Below are 15,193 nucleotides of genomic sequence, written 5' to 3'. Positions count from 1 at the left end.
TGCCTGTGCAAGCCTTTACTTGGGACTCATCCATCATTTTCCAAGTTAAAACAGAGCTGCTTGTCGAGAGGAAGTAATTTGTCTCTCATGAAAGAGTCACCCTCCCACCCCCACCAACCACTTCGTCGCGGTGCAAGCGAATCCATTAGCTTCCCTGGAAAATGCATCATCTGACGTTGGAACTAAACTTTAAACTAACAAACCCCTTGAGAGGACATGAAGGAGCCATCTCTGTCACCCTGCTCAGTGGTCAGGTCAACGCCTGACCTCTCTTTCCATTAAATCTTCAGCGCCTACGTTTAAGGGAAAATGTCGCAAATTGGTAGCAACTCTACGTTTGGCGACCAGCGTCCTGATTTCCAGCCTCCCAGGCAGGCCCCTGGCTCTTTTTGAAGCCCATCTCTGAAGCCGCTGCCTCTCTTCACTCCCCTCATGCTGCTTGCAAGGGAAGGAGGGGAGGAAACGCCTCTCGGAGATGAACGGCTGAAACGACTCCGAAATAAACGGTCCAGGCAGGAGGGAGCTCATGTGGGGAAACCACCACTCGTGCCTTCATGTCCGGCAGCCCTGCCAGCTCCGCACCACACAGGAGGAGTGCTGAGGGCAGGCCTCCAAAGATAACACCCAAACTCGCGTTCAAGTTCATTTTCCCCGCGCTTAAGCCCATCTGCCAATATTAACACTGCTCCCGCGGCCAGAGCGGAGTTGCACCTTCCCTATCCCAGACCTGCAAGCCTGGGAGGAACACAGGAGGTAAATTCTCCCACCTTGGTGCCTAAGCAGGACCCAGGATGATGTTTTCTCACATGACCCCAGCCACAACACTTACCAATGACTTCAGCATCTTCCATTTGAGCTGGCGAGATGAGATCTTGGCAGGTCCCATGAGGCAGAGCAAGATCAGTCTTGGCTGGCAAGAGTGATGGTGGCAATGATGCTTCTAGGAGGGTTCCTCCCTCCCACAACCTCTTCATTGCTGGACCACAGTCTTCCTCGGTCACATATGACAAATAGAAGGAGCTACCAAGTGCCACCCCTTCAAGTGGAAACTCCCGTGTGCACCAGAAGAAACTATTTGTCAGGGTATTTCATCCACCAAACAACATTTTGAAATTTGGGTCTAGGAAGTGTTCATTCACATCAGTTTTATTTTTCATTCCAGCGGAAGAGAAGAACATTTACTCCATTACCTCTCACATTAAATGATTTTTTTAATCATTATTATTTGAGAGTCTTCCTATAATTTAACAGTCAAAGAGAGTTAAAATTCTTAATAATCCAAAAAGCTAACAAACCCAACACAATAGGTGTTTGATCACCAAACTATTTGCTTGCTTTCTTTCACTTTTTTTTTGTTCAAGCAGCAAACCTCAAAGGGAATTATTCATATAGGTCTAAATTAAAGAGGGGAAAGAGAAACTTTTCCCCTCTGACTGGGAAGTGAATGGCCTTTGGATTACATGCATAGCAAAAAAATGAAAAATAAAATAAAGAAGGTAAATATAACTCTAGCTAGTGTACCATGAGGCACTGTAACAAGTTTCTAAAATCCCTGGTGAAAAACGAAGCATCTTTGAAAGTCATTCCTGGACTTTCTGGGATGGAGCTGTGAAAGCAAATACAGCTGAACTTCAGCAAGGTGGAGAACGTCGCTGCTTTGCAACAGAGGTTGTAACAGATTCAGATTTAAAGACGATGACTTTATTTTTCTATGGCCTTGAGGGATTAAGATAGGAGAAGAGTCCTGCCTCACCACTGGAGATATAAATCCTGGAGGGTCACTCTGTAGCCATCCGTCAAGTGAGAGGAAGGGAGGAGGCAGAGTAATTTTCAGTAGTAAATTTTGGGAAGAACAAGCACTAATGGCCTAAAATTAAGAAAGAAAAACATTGGGCTAAATAGTAGGAAATGCTTTATAATGGTGAGGTCAGGCAGACAATGGAGAAACCTGTCAGGGGAGGTCGGGGGCTCTCCAATAACGGAGATGCTTATGGATGGACTGAGGAGCCATGGAATGGGGGCTCTGCTGAAATGCTCATCCCTTGAGTTCCCTGGAAGGGGCTGCCCCCTTGGGGATGTGCGTGACCCCCAAGGTGATGGAGCTTTTGGGGGAAATGCAAAGCTTCTTGCAAGCTTTTTTGCTTTCTCCCACCCAGGAGCAAGGTGCAGGGGAGGGCAGGGGGTCTCGGCCGCAGCCCACTCCCCCTGGAGCAGGAGAGATCTGCCCCAGCTGTTCCCCTTGCCAAAGGAAAACAGAGGCTGCCTGACGAGGTGGGATCATCTGGACGGGGAAGGGAAAAAGAAGCCTTTCAGCAGAGCCCTCCCGCCAGGAAACTGGGAGAGTGATGCAGCAGGCGGGGGACGCGCCTGGGCACCCGGGGGTCCCTGCGGATGCCAGCACAAGCCACTTTCTTAAGCCTGTCAGGTTGATTTCCTCCCGGCTCCCCACACGGACACCTGCGGTCTGTTACACGACACGTCATTATATTTTTGCAACTTACAGTGTCCATCACCACCCCCAGGCAATCACTGTGGAGCCATGATAAATGATACACAGGCAGTTTATTATACACACTAAATCCTCTTTGCCTGGTGGTCCAGGGCTGTGCCTAATACATTTTACTCCTTTTCTGCTTGGACTTGTATCTTGGATCCATTTGATACCTTATAGCAAATGCTGAATAGGTGCTAGAAAATATACGTTGCACCCAAGCCTAATTATTCCCTATCACCTCCTATCCGGTGAGAATCCAATAAGCACTCTACATTTTTCTACAATTTTTCTGCATTTCTAGAAAACCTGACCACATTGGAAATATTTAACTAGCAAAAGTGGCGAATGCCACTCTGACAGCCCAAAGCTCTCGGTAGAAAGCTGCTGGAGCTCTGACAGCAAATGGAGGGGAAGGAAGGAGATTCTGTGATAGCCAGGTGGGATCATAGGTGGCGTTTAGGGAAAGTTACAACTCACTCCCATTGGAATATGATCACCCAGAGGCCAGCAGGCTTTTTTTTTTTTTTTTTTTTTTTTTTTTTTAATAGAGGTAATTAACAACTTTAAGAAATTAATATCCTGGCTACAAGTCTGGCCTGAAAGACAGCACAGAAAGACCCATCAGCGTCCTTACATCTGCCCTCTCCTCTGAGAGTCTTTCCTGCTTTGACGTGTTGTCCAAAACACCTCTGGAAGTGGACTGTTGAGGGCAAGGGAGCGTTTCTAATGTATAAGGTGTAATTAAGTGCTGGTAACACATAGCAGAGGGCACAACTGAAAGAAACATAGACGCCTTCCTCCAAGTGCGCCCTCCAGCACCATCAGAGCAGGTATCCACCAGCCGACTGCAGACAGTGTTCCACAAACATGTCCTTCCTCGCCAAGAAGTGAACAGCAAGGATTTTTCCACAGCACTGCTGTCACACAGGCATTTGGAGAGGCTGTTCCCCGTTTTGCCCCTCAGTGCCAGGTCCTTGCTGCCAGGGTGGTCCAGGACAAAGCCTGTGAGAAGATGCCTGGTCGTGGTTTCTTGGCTGGGGAAGCCAGGGATACTCCGGAGGATGCTGAAGGAGGAGGACAAGGAATGCAGAATTATTGCAGAAGGTCATGGGAAGCCAGCGAGGGGAATCTGAAGAGGCTCGGATGGGATGTCAGGGAGGATTTTTGCAGCTGCTTTTGGACAAAAAAAAAAGAGCACAGAGGAGTGTCAGGGCACCGGTGCCTTCAGCTCGCATGTAGGCATGGAAATGGCTGGTTTTGCAGATGACAGGAGTTGAGAAAGCAAGCAGGGAGCACATTAACCAGGAGGCTGAGGAGAAAGGAAGAACTTCAGAGGAATGGCACAGTCTGCTGGACTAAAGGGCAGCTCTTTTCTCTCTGAGAGCTTTGTTTCTGTCTGGCTCCTGGGGGAGGAGAGTTGGCCTACAGCTACAGCAGTAACTTTGAGTAACTTCTCAGGAAACAGCTTATTTAGATAGCACTGCCTATTCTTCAGAGGAAAGGATAGAAGAACATATTGCCTGTTACTAATGAATGGCTTTTCCACAACTAATGATGTTTACAGGGATGGATACTCCAAGGTCTTCACAGTATCTCCACTAATAGATGGATTTTGGCGCCAAGAAAGCATGGCTTTTTCACACACACACCCCGATAGGAGAGAGTTAAATATCTTCTCTGTTTTTAATGGAAAATTAAGCAGGCATGACGCATCTGTTTAGAAGACTTTTTTCTTATCTCCAGGATCGAAAAGAATTCCAGAGCTCGAAGACCAGAAACTGAGAGCAGTTCATTCACTGCCAACGCATGCAGGCTGGAGGAGTTCAGGTTGAACACGAGCGAAGGGTTAGAGTCTCTATCCACTGCAATAAATAGATGGTTTCCATTGGCTGCAGCAGGAACTGGACCTTGTTTTCTCCGCCCGAGTTTGCAGTAAATAAAAGCCTCAAGCAGAACCCATTAAAGCTGTTTCCATGTCCAGGCTCCAGTCCTTCCAAAAGTTAACTCTTATAAAATTCAATATACACAAATGCTCTTTGGCTGGGTTTGATGATTCAAATCATCAGATGTTCATCGTAACCTTCTGGGTCAAGGATCTCCCGCTAATGGGGTCTGTGAATTTGCCGCCCAGTCTGGAAAAGTCTTAAGCAGAGCATTCCCAGAGACAATAAAGATTTTAAGGGAAACAACAACAACAAAACAAAACAAAACACCCCCACAAAAAAAAACCAACCCACTTCTAAAGACCTTTCCCGAATTGTGGTGTCCAGATCGTGCACAACCTTTGCATGGCAGGAGCTGATGTTCAGCCGTGCGTCCAGCTTCCCTTTGCAGTCTCGCTCCACAAAGCCATGCTGTTAGGATCTGGCTTCACATCAGCGATGGATTTAGGTGTGAACTGAGTTCAGACCACAAACCCCCAACTCTGAAGGTCCTGAGGGCTCTGGGCTAGGCTTCTCCTCTCAGGTGCATGGCTGCAAAGCAGAATTTAAGTCCCCAAACCTCAGCAGTCGTCCCTGCAAACGCGCCTTTGGCAGAGTCTAGCCCTGCAGCGCTGCTTTCACAGCCCAGCTCAGAAAGCATCTCTCTGCTCAGTATTTTTAGGCACAGCAATGCTCAGCCAAGCCTCCTTTTCACAAAGCCCAGTCACTCTGAAAGAAAGCAAACAAAACTTAATAGCTACTACCTTGAAGCAGTTGACTCCATGTTCCAAGACAGGGTAGGTCCGTAACTCAAAATTGTTGGCTCTGGGAATCTTTATCGTGGCTGGATTTTTTGCTGCATCTGGCTGAGCGAGTTTTTATAATGTCATTCCTGATCAAGGTAGTTTTCAGTAACAACTTTCAGCATATTACAGGTCAAGGTTAAGAGGGAAAGGAAAATTGCAAAGGGGAGGTGCTCTTGCTGCTCTTTGAGGTGGCAGAGGCTGCAAGAGAGAAGACTTGCGCAGAAATTAAAGGAGTAATTCAGAGGAGCTGTGACAAGGCAAGGAAAAAGTAGCATTTGTGACACCGTTAGCAAATTACAACAATGTGCAGCTGCCTGGAAATGAACTGAACGCCAGCTTTAAAACCATCCGTAGCAAACTGATTTCAAATCATCAGCAATTTGGTCCAGCCTATTACAGCGAAGGCTGTTGTCTTGCAGAAACGCACCGTGCCTTTGGAAAGCAGTTTAACCGGGTCTGGAAAACATCTTGCGAACCAGGGCCTGTCTCCCAGCAGAGTCAAAACTTACACAAACTTTTTGCCTGTGCTAGGCAGGTTGAGAGCAGTCCTCCCCTGTCAAATAGTAACTCGGACCACATTCGCAGTTTGACTCTGCAGCATCATCTTCTGCAAGTTTGAGAGATCCACATGAAGAAGCTGAGTTTGCAGCTGCTCATCATGGTGGAGGGACCAAAAGGAATGACAGAGGCTTTGCAAAGCAAAAAGCCACCTTTCCTCACCCAAAATGACAGGGGACAAACGGATCAGCTGTCCAGGCTGAATCCCCAGGCTAAGCTAGTGCGATACGTTTAGCTCCATCAAACAATTTCTTGCCCTGTAATCCCATAATGTTTCATGACCTGTGGAACTGAAGACCAGTTTAAGAAGCCAAACAGTCAGCATCTCTCTGATTCATTTTCCTGTTACAAAATATAAATAGAATTCGCCTTTCAGCCAGGCAGAGGCAGGATTCCATGATTTCCCAGGCTTGTGTCTGTCAAGCTGGAACCAGAGATATAAAATATCTGAAGGGTGAAAAGCATCCTCTACTTTTAGGTGCTAGTTTATTGGGTTTCTTGTTCAGGACACCCTGAACTTCTTTTTTGAAGATGTCAAGGACTTCCAGCTCCAGGTCATTTTACGCTGAGTGCTCATCCCTTTGGAGAAAGATGACACTGTGGGGAGGTGTCCTGGGGAGCCTGGGGGAGTTCTGCCATTATCGTCAATGTAATCAGGACTTTTGTCCTAAGACCCAGCTCTACAAAACCAGGGAATTCTAGCACTCAATACTAACAGTGTTGCAGGGCAAAAATATTATAATGTAAACCAATGCTTAATAAGATCATCTGTCCTGGAGTTGTGGGGTGGAATTAGCAGCTGAATTTGGAGGTGTAAAGTAAATCCAGCAACGGGGCATATTGGCTGGTGGATATCCTCAAGAAGATCACATTCCTTGCCCTATGCTTATGACCCCATCTTTATCGTGTCCGGTCTTCCATACACGTCAGGATATGCTCAATTCTAGGCAGTGAAAAGGATTTAATTAACATTTTTTATTTGCTTACTTCTGCACATCTGATTTCAGCTGGAATCCCCACAACAACCCAGAAATGGAGAAAACTCCAAAGGCAGAAGTACCAGAAGCAGAAGTACGCAAACCCCAGACTTAACAGTGACACTTGTCTTTTATGAATGATGATAAAGAATTGATTAATCGCGTTTGCATTTAGCATGGAGAAGTCATTCAAGTCAAAGGTGCTGCACTGGCAGATGTGCCTCCGTCAGCTTCTTTCTAGACAGAAGTGGAAGTCCTCTGCGGGACACAGCGCAGGGTGTGTCACTGTTTCCCCCTCTTAATCTGATAATTTGCCTAGTGGATTATTAGCACCAAGAGGGAACTATCAGTTAAACATATTGAACATGTAAAGGGATGCTCACTGAAGGTTACCAGGGGAAGAAAGGAATGAGATTTAGCTAGCAAGGTAAAGCAGAACAACAGATACAGCCTAAAGGAGGCAAACCAGTAAGTTATCAGAGTGGTTGCTGTAATTTAAGATAGATATAGAATATTTAGAGATTATATTAGATATCCAGATATAGATATATAATATTATTGATAGATCTGTGTAGATATATATATAATCTGTAATAATCTATAATTTTACACATACACACACAATTAGAGCATTAGAGTGGAAAAGATTGTCTTCATTTTGAGGGGGGACAGCCCACAATGTCTTACAGGAGAGAAATTCCCAGTTCAGCACCTGGTACCTATGCTTCCAATATGCTGGGCTGGATCCAGTGCACATCGCTCACCGCTCACACATCACTGCGTACTGAGGTGCTAAACGCCTGGTGCCACCTTGTCCCCAAATGGACCCTGAAAATCATTTGGGCCTCCGTAACCAAGATGCCTTCCTTAATGGTCTGGTATTTGTGAGCTGCCTTACAGTTTTAATCCTTCGGTTTCTGGGATCACCTTACAACCACAATTGGATTTCAGAAGCATGCTGCAACAGTCTGACTCCCAGCATTATACCAAGATGTTTTCTTAGCTGTATTTTCTGTTTAGTCTGAGTTCCACATAGTTTAGGGCTTAGGAAAAAAAAAAACCAAAAAAAAGGCAAAAATAAAATTTAAAAATCCCCAGGTAGTTCAAATAACCTCTGTAGCAGTATCCTTTGAGCAGGGCTTGCCTTGCTGACAGCCCTGCCAAATCTGTAGGATGATTTGTCTCTGCTAGCCAAGCAGCATGGCATGAGCGGCACAGGCTGCTGTACCCTCCCCTCCACACTGTCCCCAGGGGGCCACCAGTACCCACCAGCAGCTCCCAGGAGCTCTTAGCCACAGCAGAAGTCTCTGAGACAACCAGGAAAGAACTGTCTCTGCCCAAATAGCCCCCGAGGCATCCGCAGTGCCACAGAGGATGCCCTTTCTGTATCAGAAGCAGCTAATGGCCAGAGCACTGACCCGGCCCTGAACGGTGTCCCTTGGATGCCAGATGACCTTGGGGCAACATCCCCCTCCTGCTCCGTGACCTGGTTTCCCCAAATGTAAAAGGCAGAGCTGACATTTAACCTTCTGTAAAGTGCTGAAAGTTCCACTACGGAAAATGCTGCCTTGCTGCTTTAGCACTGCATTGCAAACTAGGGGCATGGCTGCCCATCACCCCGGTCTCCCACATCCTCAGCCATGCCCACAGATGCTGCTGCTAGCCCGGAGCAAGACAGAGCCCAGCATTTCATCGTCACTGATCGGGAAGTATTACACACACTGCTTCATGCCGCAGAGTTCATGGAAAATACAGCAGAAATGTCTTGCATGGAGAGGCACTTCAGACACCAGCTGCTTCGAATTTCATGTGTGCTTGTGAAAATTAATCTTTAATGCTTTTCGCTGCCTGCAGCACCTCTAATTTTTAAAAGAAAAAGCCAGCCCCAAATTAAAACTCTTTCCAACAGCTTGCAGGTACGCAGAGGATTTCCAGCCAGCGGGCTGAAAGTAGCACACAGAGCACAAATGATCATTTCTGTTGCCAAGGCAGAAATGCCACAGCCAGACCCTCGTGGAAAGCCCCAACCCAGATTAATCAATCCCTACCACAGTCAGCCAAGGAAGACATTAAGTCTTCAGGCTGCTGGGGAATTGCCGGAAACTGGGAATGCCGGCACCAGCTATAAAGACTAAATGGCAACGACAGCAAAATTTGACGATATCCTTTCAAATTCTCCCTGTCAGCCCTGATGGGATTTAAGGATCACCAAAGAGCTGAGGACGAGCTCCCTCTGCCGAGGCCACAGCCGATGGGATGCGGAGGGCAGGGTGTTCTTTGGCAAAGGGAATGCAGCTTCTTCCCTGCCAGCATCTCTGACTCCATCCTTACACGGGCATCTTTCCTATGGCGCAGCTGGACTGGGACAGAAAAAATGGGTCATAAGATTGATTTGTAAATATTGAGGATAATTTGGAGGGTAAGAGGCCGTCCCCCCTTGTTTTGGGGGAAAAATCAAAATCTTTTGCATTTGGGTCCACCTTCCCCTGGATGGTACCTCTGTAGTCTGCAAAGTCAGATGTAGTTTTTGTAACTGGAGTAAATGCAGAGCTGGCTGCTGGAAAGCCTGCAATCCAAACCACTCTGGTGGAAGCAATCCCTTGTAAACCCACAGAGTCCATGAGCAGCCTCAGAGCTCACCTGCGTGGCCTGTGAACCTCACAGGACTCTCCTGGGCTCCCAAAAGACCACAGAGGTGCTTCCTGCTTCAAAAAGCTTTCTCTGATGGAAAATCCAGCTGCTGTCAGAGAAACAGCTCAAAAGCATTCGAATCCAGACGTGGTGATGGGAAGAAAAGACACTTTTCAGAGCAGAAAGACAGGCAAGAGGGAAGCTTCAGCTAGGAAGAGATGCTTGACACAGATGCCACCTCTGTATTCCACACTGGGGTTGGCATCACCTTCCTGGCACCCACCTCTTTACCTGCCCCGCCCCCCCCCCCCCCATCATGGGCTCTGGGACCCCAGGAAGGAACAATGAGAAGATGCCACCAGCATCAAAGCAGCATCCTACAGGCCTGGGGCAAAAGCTTCAAACAACCCCTGGGAGGTGGTTGGGAGGCAGTTTCAACTCATGGCCCTGATTTCATGCCTCCCCACTTTCCCTTCAGCAGCTGCCTGGACCAAGCCTGTTGACAAAGCTGGGATGTTCAGAGCATGGGCTGCATCTCCAGCTGCTTACGCAGCCAAAGCACATCGCTGTTCCTTCTGCGTCATCTCTCTCCTTGCTCGCCCATCCTCCCCAATGCCCCCTGCTTTCTCTCCCACAACCCTGAAAATGCCTTCTTTTTCTTTTTTTTTTTTTTAAGAGCCGCCTCATTGTTCCTGGCAGGATGGGCAGAGCAGCAGGCTGCACAATGCAAGTACCCTTTTCTCAGGATGTACGTTGGTCATCCCAGGGCAGGAAAATGCTTACGGTGGGGCTTCCTCAGCAAGCTGCCTTTGGCTCCTCACTTTCCCTCCCCCTTCCAGCAGGCTCCCACGCTGACTTGTCTGATTACCAGCCACCCTTGGTAGGAACTCACTGTAGGCAACCGAGACGTTGTGCATCATGCACAGCTTCATGCAAGGTCCCATGAACATTCAGAACCCACTGGGCTGTACCTCTCCCCAGGTAATGCCCTTCTCTCCAAAGACCGGCATTCCACCCGGCACTGGAAGAGTAACCCCACTGCATCAAGTGATGTGTCCATCTCATCTGATCTCATCTGATGACAGCAGCCTCCATCCTTACCAACGTAACGTGTGTGGACGCCAGAGCAGTAAACGAGTGCCGGAGTCCTTTCATCGCTTGCCAGCCTTTGTCCTTGGGTACGCATGAAACTCCTGGGCATCCTGACCTTGGGGCCAAAACTGGTCTCCATCTGCTCGGTGGCCTGTGGAACAAAGGGCTGTCTGGGTGTGCAACTCCACGCCCACGCTCAGCTCTGCAAATGACATTAAGTGGACATATATAATTAGTTATTAGTACCCCATGGTTCAGAACAGTGTGTACCGCTGCTGAGTGCAGCCTGAGCCTCATGACATAGACATCCTCCCCGGGGGCTTGTACAATGCAAGGCACTCACCCTCACCCGCCTCCCAGACATCACTGTTCCTCATAAACCCAGATCTGAAGTGGCTCTTTGCATCCTTCAGGCTTGAGTTCACATCCGAAAATAGCTCATGGTGAATCAGGTACCTGCAGTCATGCTACCAAAGCCCAGCCTACGCTTCATGGTGGGCTTCTGCCATTGCACCCTTGCGTCCATCCCAGACACCAGGTTTCTGCTAAGCAGAGTGAATCTTGAGCTCTGAGCAGCTCGGGGTAAAATGCAGGCCATGTTTTCTTGGGACAGACAGTTTTGTTTCAGAGCAAAAGACCTCTTCAAGAACTGGCTGTCAATGCGAGTCATGTCAGCCTCTCCAAAGGCCAAAAGCATCTTCATGGCCAGGACCCAAGCCCACTTGCAGCAATGAGTAGTGCTGGTGTGTAATAATGCGAATTGCAAGATCTCGTGGAGCTTGGCTGCAAGCATCAAGACCCAATCTGTCGTAAAGAGACCACAAAAATGCAGTGACTGCCTCTCCACAGACCTTCTCTGCACCTTCACTGCTCTTCTCCACACTCATCCAGGATGCATTTCCTGGGGAGGATTCATTTCCACCTCAGGACTCCTCCTCCTTCTCCCCAGCCACTGATCTCTTGTTCACGCCTTGCATCACCTTCATCTCAGCATCAGCTCTGCTGCTAATGGTCACATGGATGTCCTGTGGAAAACCCATGAGATGACTGAGGCTTGATCCCTCTTTGGGCTAGGGAATGCAAGCATAGATGAGACCACATGGTTCCCAGAAGTTCTCATTGACTTTATACAATCAAGTAACTTCTTCTGGTCTTTGCAGGGGCTCAGTCCAAGACCTTTCATCATTTCATGTCGAGATACAGACTAGCAGACCTACAGGGATGATGTCTCAGCAGGACATCTAAGCCTGCCCCCACCACTGGGAAAGAATTGGTTAAAAATATGAAAGTGGTTTGAATCATTTTTCCTCCGAGGCCTGAATGAGCCTTTGAGAGGAAAGTGCTTCTCAGCATCCTGACATCTGAATGTGTTGCTAAGGAAGAGGTGTGTATCACATACGCTGTAATTCATGTGGGCTTGAAAGCTACAAGTGGCGCTTTGAATGACAAGTTGTTCACGGAGTCCATAAATACATGACATGATTTATCAGGCTTTGGTTAACATGGGAAACTACCCAAGAAAGGGATTTTGTAATTGCGGTTTTGCATTACGCATTTAATAGATGTTCTGTCCAATTCATAAGCCTGAGGAAGAGGAGGTGTTTGGGGAGAGGTGATCGTTCATCCCCGCAGTGAAAAGCAAGATAACTTTCTGAGTGCAATTAGCAACTTAACTTGCCGTCTGCAGTTACTTTTATTTGATTAAGTGGGTGCAACTGCCTGGTGAAGTTCCCAGATTTCGGGGAGGAGGAGATGTTGGAGAGATGGGAGAAGGGAACAAGGAAAGTGATTCATTATCTCCAGCATGTTCAAAGCCAGAAGTAACCTGGAGAAGCCCTGTTGCACTGGGCAGTGCAGGAGGCCAGTGGACATGCTCATGAGAAGGTGCACCTAACAGAGGATGGATGTATCCAAGGTGCCCCTCAGGTTTCCTGCATAAAATGGCTTTGAAAGCAGAAACTATGCACCCAGAGGAAATAATTCATTACAAGAGTTGGTGGAAACCTCTTAGCCAGGTCCAAAACCCAGGGGAGATTTTCCAGTGATGTCCATGCACCAGTTTTGACAGGCTGGAGACAGCTCCTCCTACCCAGCAAAGCAGGAGCTCACCAGGTAGCTCCTACTTTTCACCATGCCCTTGAACCTCAGTCTTTCACACCCCAGCTAAACACAAACAGCTTGCTTGCAAAGCTACCAAAACAAACAAACAAACCAACCAAACAACAACAACAACAAAAAAAGTCGTAGTTTGTCCATTTCACCATCCAAAATCACTTCACTGCTTCATGATTTTGTGCAGGTGGAGCAGAATGGCTGCAAGAGGACAGAGCAGAGACTTGTTTGGAGGCTTCCCTGAGTTGTTGCATCACTGGTAAGAGATTAGAGATGGACATCCTTCATGGTGCCTCAGACAAGCGCTGTAGCTGCTGGACCTTGCCTAAGCTGAGAAAGACCACAGCTTTGCAGGGATCTCATCCAAGATTTTTTTTCTCAAAGCAAAACAAGAATGTTTTCTGGGTGCATCATAGACTTTTCCAAGGAGAAGTAAAAGTTCCCAACTTGTGTTTAGTTGGAGCCAAACCTGTGTCCTCATACACTGGGGCTGGTGAGGGGCAAGGGTTAGAAGGGAAATGCACTTAGCACTGGAGGCAAAGCAAGCCTCAGACAGAGGAGAAATCAAATGGTTACCAGCATAAATAATAATAAAAAAAAAAAATCCAAAAGGAAGTTTCAGATCCCTCGTCATGACTCATGCCTGCAGCATTATTCACCAGAAATGATTCAAACAACTCTTCTGGCCTGTGCCGCTCTTCCCCACCTCTGGAATTCCCGTGCATCCTGCCTGATGGAGTAGCCGGGGCAGCAGGGACCACTGGCACCCACCTTGCTTCTGCCTCCTCTACAGCACTGACCCTCCAAAACCAAAATAACCCAGAAAGATAAAAAAAACCAACACACCTCTCTGCCAGCTATGTAAGGAGAAAAACAGGGTACCCTTGTTTTTAGTATCTATTCAGCTGCTTAAAAGAGCAGGAAATTTGGGCCATTTGCTTTAACCATTGTATCTTCTGTTATTCATCAATTTTGGAAAACAGCCTCTAAAATTGTTTCCGGCTCCCCTTTCCCATGTAAATCACTCCAAGGTTTTGTGTTTTTGTTTCAGAAAAAAAAAAAAAAAAAAAAAGGCTAAACATTCTGTTGTTCACAGCAATATTTTTTAACTTCTTTCTAATTTAGCAACTCCGTTGAGCTCTCCTTTCCCTAAAAGCCTGCAAACAGAGGAAGCAGTTCCTGCCTGCGGCTGCACGCAACCAGCAAATGCCACACTGAATGTTTTTTTCCTGTCCCCTTTTAATGCTCTGTCAGCTCCCTCCAGAAATGAAGGGGCATCGGTCAGTCCAGGCAATAGCCCAGGGAATAATCCCCCTCCTGGGGAGTTTCCAAAGTGCGACTCCGCTTCAAGACTCTTCAGGGGGCATCTGGGTGATAGAAAAGGCTCCGTGCAGGCAGAGAGTGATTTGCACTTTGGAAATTGCAAGGCAGGTATTGCAACGCCCAGGTTCAAGCTTGGAGAAAAAAATCTGGATTTATTTTTTTTTTTCCCCCCAAACTCAAAGAGCTTCTCTACCGTTTGTGGGAAATGTGCAAAGGCAAATGAAATTGGGGTATGACCATAACCACTGCTGACAGCACGATACGCTCATGAGACCCTGCCTCAGACGCTTGCAAGAGGAACAGCCACAGTCGGCATAGACCAGGGTTAACAGGAATCCTTCCTATTTATGCCGGGGTCCTGCCCTGCTGAGCTCAGACCCATCTCTGCTCACAGCACAGAGATACTCCTGTAGATATTTCACTTGCCATTTCCCTTGCATCCCCAAGGTCAAGGGTCATCTGAAAATATCAGAAAATATGTTGTCAGACTTTTTTTTTTAAGCTCCATTTAACTGCACACCTATTCAGTCTCCTCCATTTCCCTTACCCGAGGTACAAGAAGACACCATACGCGTCCGTGAGGAACCTGGACCTCCTCTAACCTTTCCCAGAAGGATCAGAAGGAAGCTGGAATATCTCAGCTGAACGCTGCCAGGCAGTGTAGAATCAGGCCGGCTGGGTTTCAAAGGGTTCACACACACAGGGGGAGAAAAAAAAATACCCATTAAAAAAAAAAAAAGGCAAAAAAGAAATATTCATGTTGCAGCTTTTGCTTCTGGAAATCCCCAGTTTGGTCCTGAGTAAGTCAGCCAAAATGGTGACCTTGGAAGTACGATGGGAATGTCGTTGGACGTAAGAGCAGCGCAGAACAGCCCAGCTGCAGCACGGATCAGTGTGATGAGCCAGGAACTGATGAGCACAAAGGTCTGAGCGTGCTGCAAATGCAGCATTGGTGCCTCCGGTATGAGAGGGCTGCTGTTTTCCAGCAGAAGGCTGGAAAATAGTTCCTCGGTGGCTGCAACCTGCATGAAAGCAGCCCATCAAACCCACTATCCACAGGGATGGATAAGCAGCAGGTTGACTGAATGTTTTAGGAGAGTATTCCCATTTTAAGCAGAATTTTTCAAGGTTTTGAGGAAGCTAAGTCAATGCCTCATGCTTTGAAGCAAATAGAGGCAAAAAAAACAGTCAATCATGTTTTGGCCAGAAAATATTTCTCACAAAAGTGTCCTGGCAAAACAAAGCTCATTTTTGACCAACTCCACCCACAGAAGCAGG

At 47.3% G+C, this 15,193-nt stretch overlaps 1 long non-coding RNA gene across 1 annotated transcript; it reads right to left on the bottom strand.

The window, feature by feature from the left end:
- Positions 1–1,250: 1,250 nt before the first annotated feature.
- On the bottom strand, positions 1,251–14,586 carry LOC129785653 (uncharacterized). The gene is made up of 3 exons (XR_008749819.1): positions 14,463–14,586; positions 10,490–10,682; positions 1,251–9,117 (listed from the first exon to the last, which is right to left on the bottom strand). It is a non-coding gene; the product is annotated as an uncharacterized LOC129785653 (long non-coding RNA).
- Positions 14,587–15,193: the final 607 nt, after the last annotated feature.

This window comes from Falco peregrinus, chromosome 14 (assembly GCF_023634155.1).
Source record: "Falco peregrinus isolate bFalPer1 chromosome 14, bFalPer1.pri, whole genome shotgun sequence".
NCBI lineage: Eukaryota > Metazoa > Chordata > Aves > Falconiformes > Falconidae > Falco > Falco peregrinus.
The sequence above is the reverse complement of the archived record's forward strand: the minus strand, read 5'-3'. Positions and strand labels throughout refer to the sequence as shown.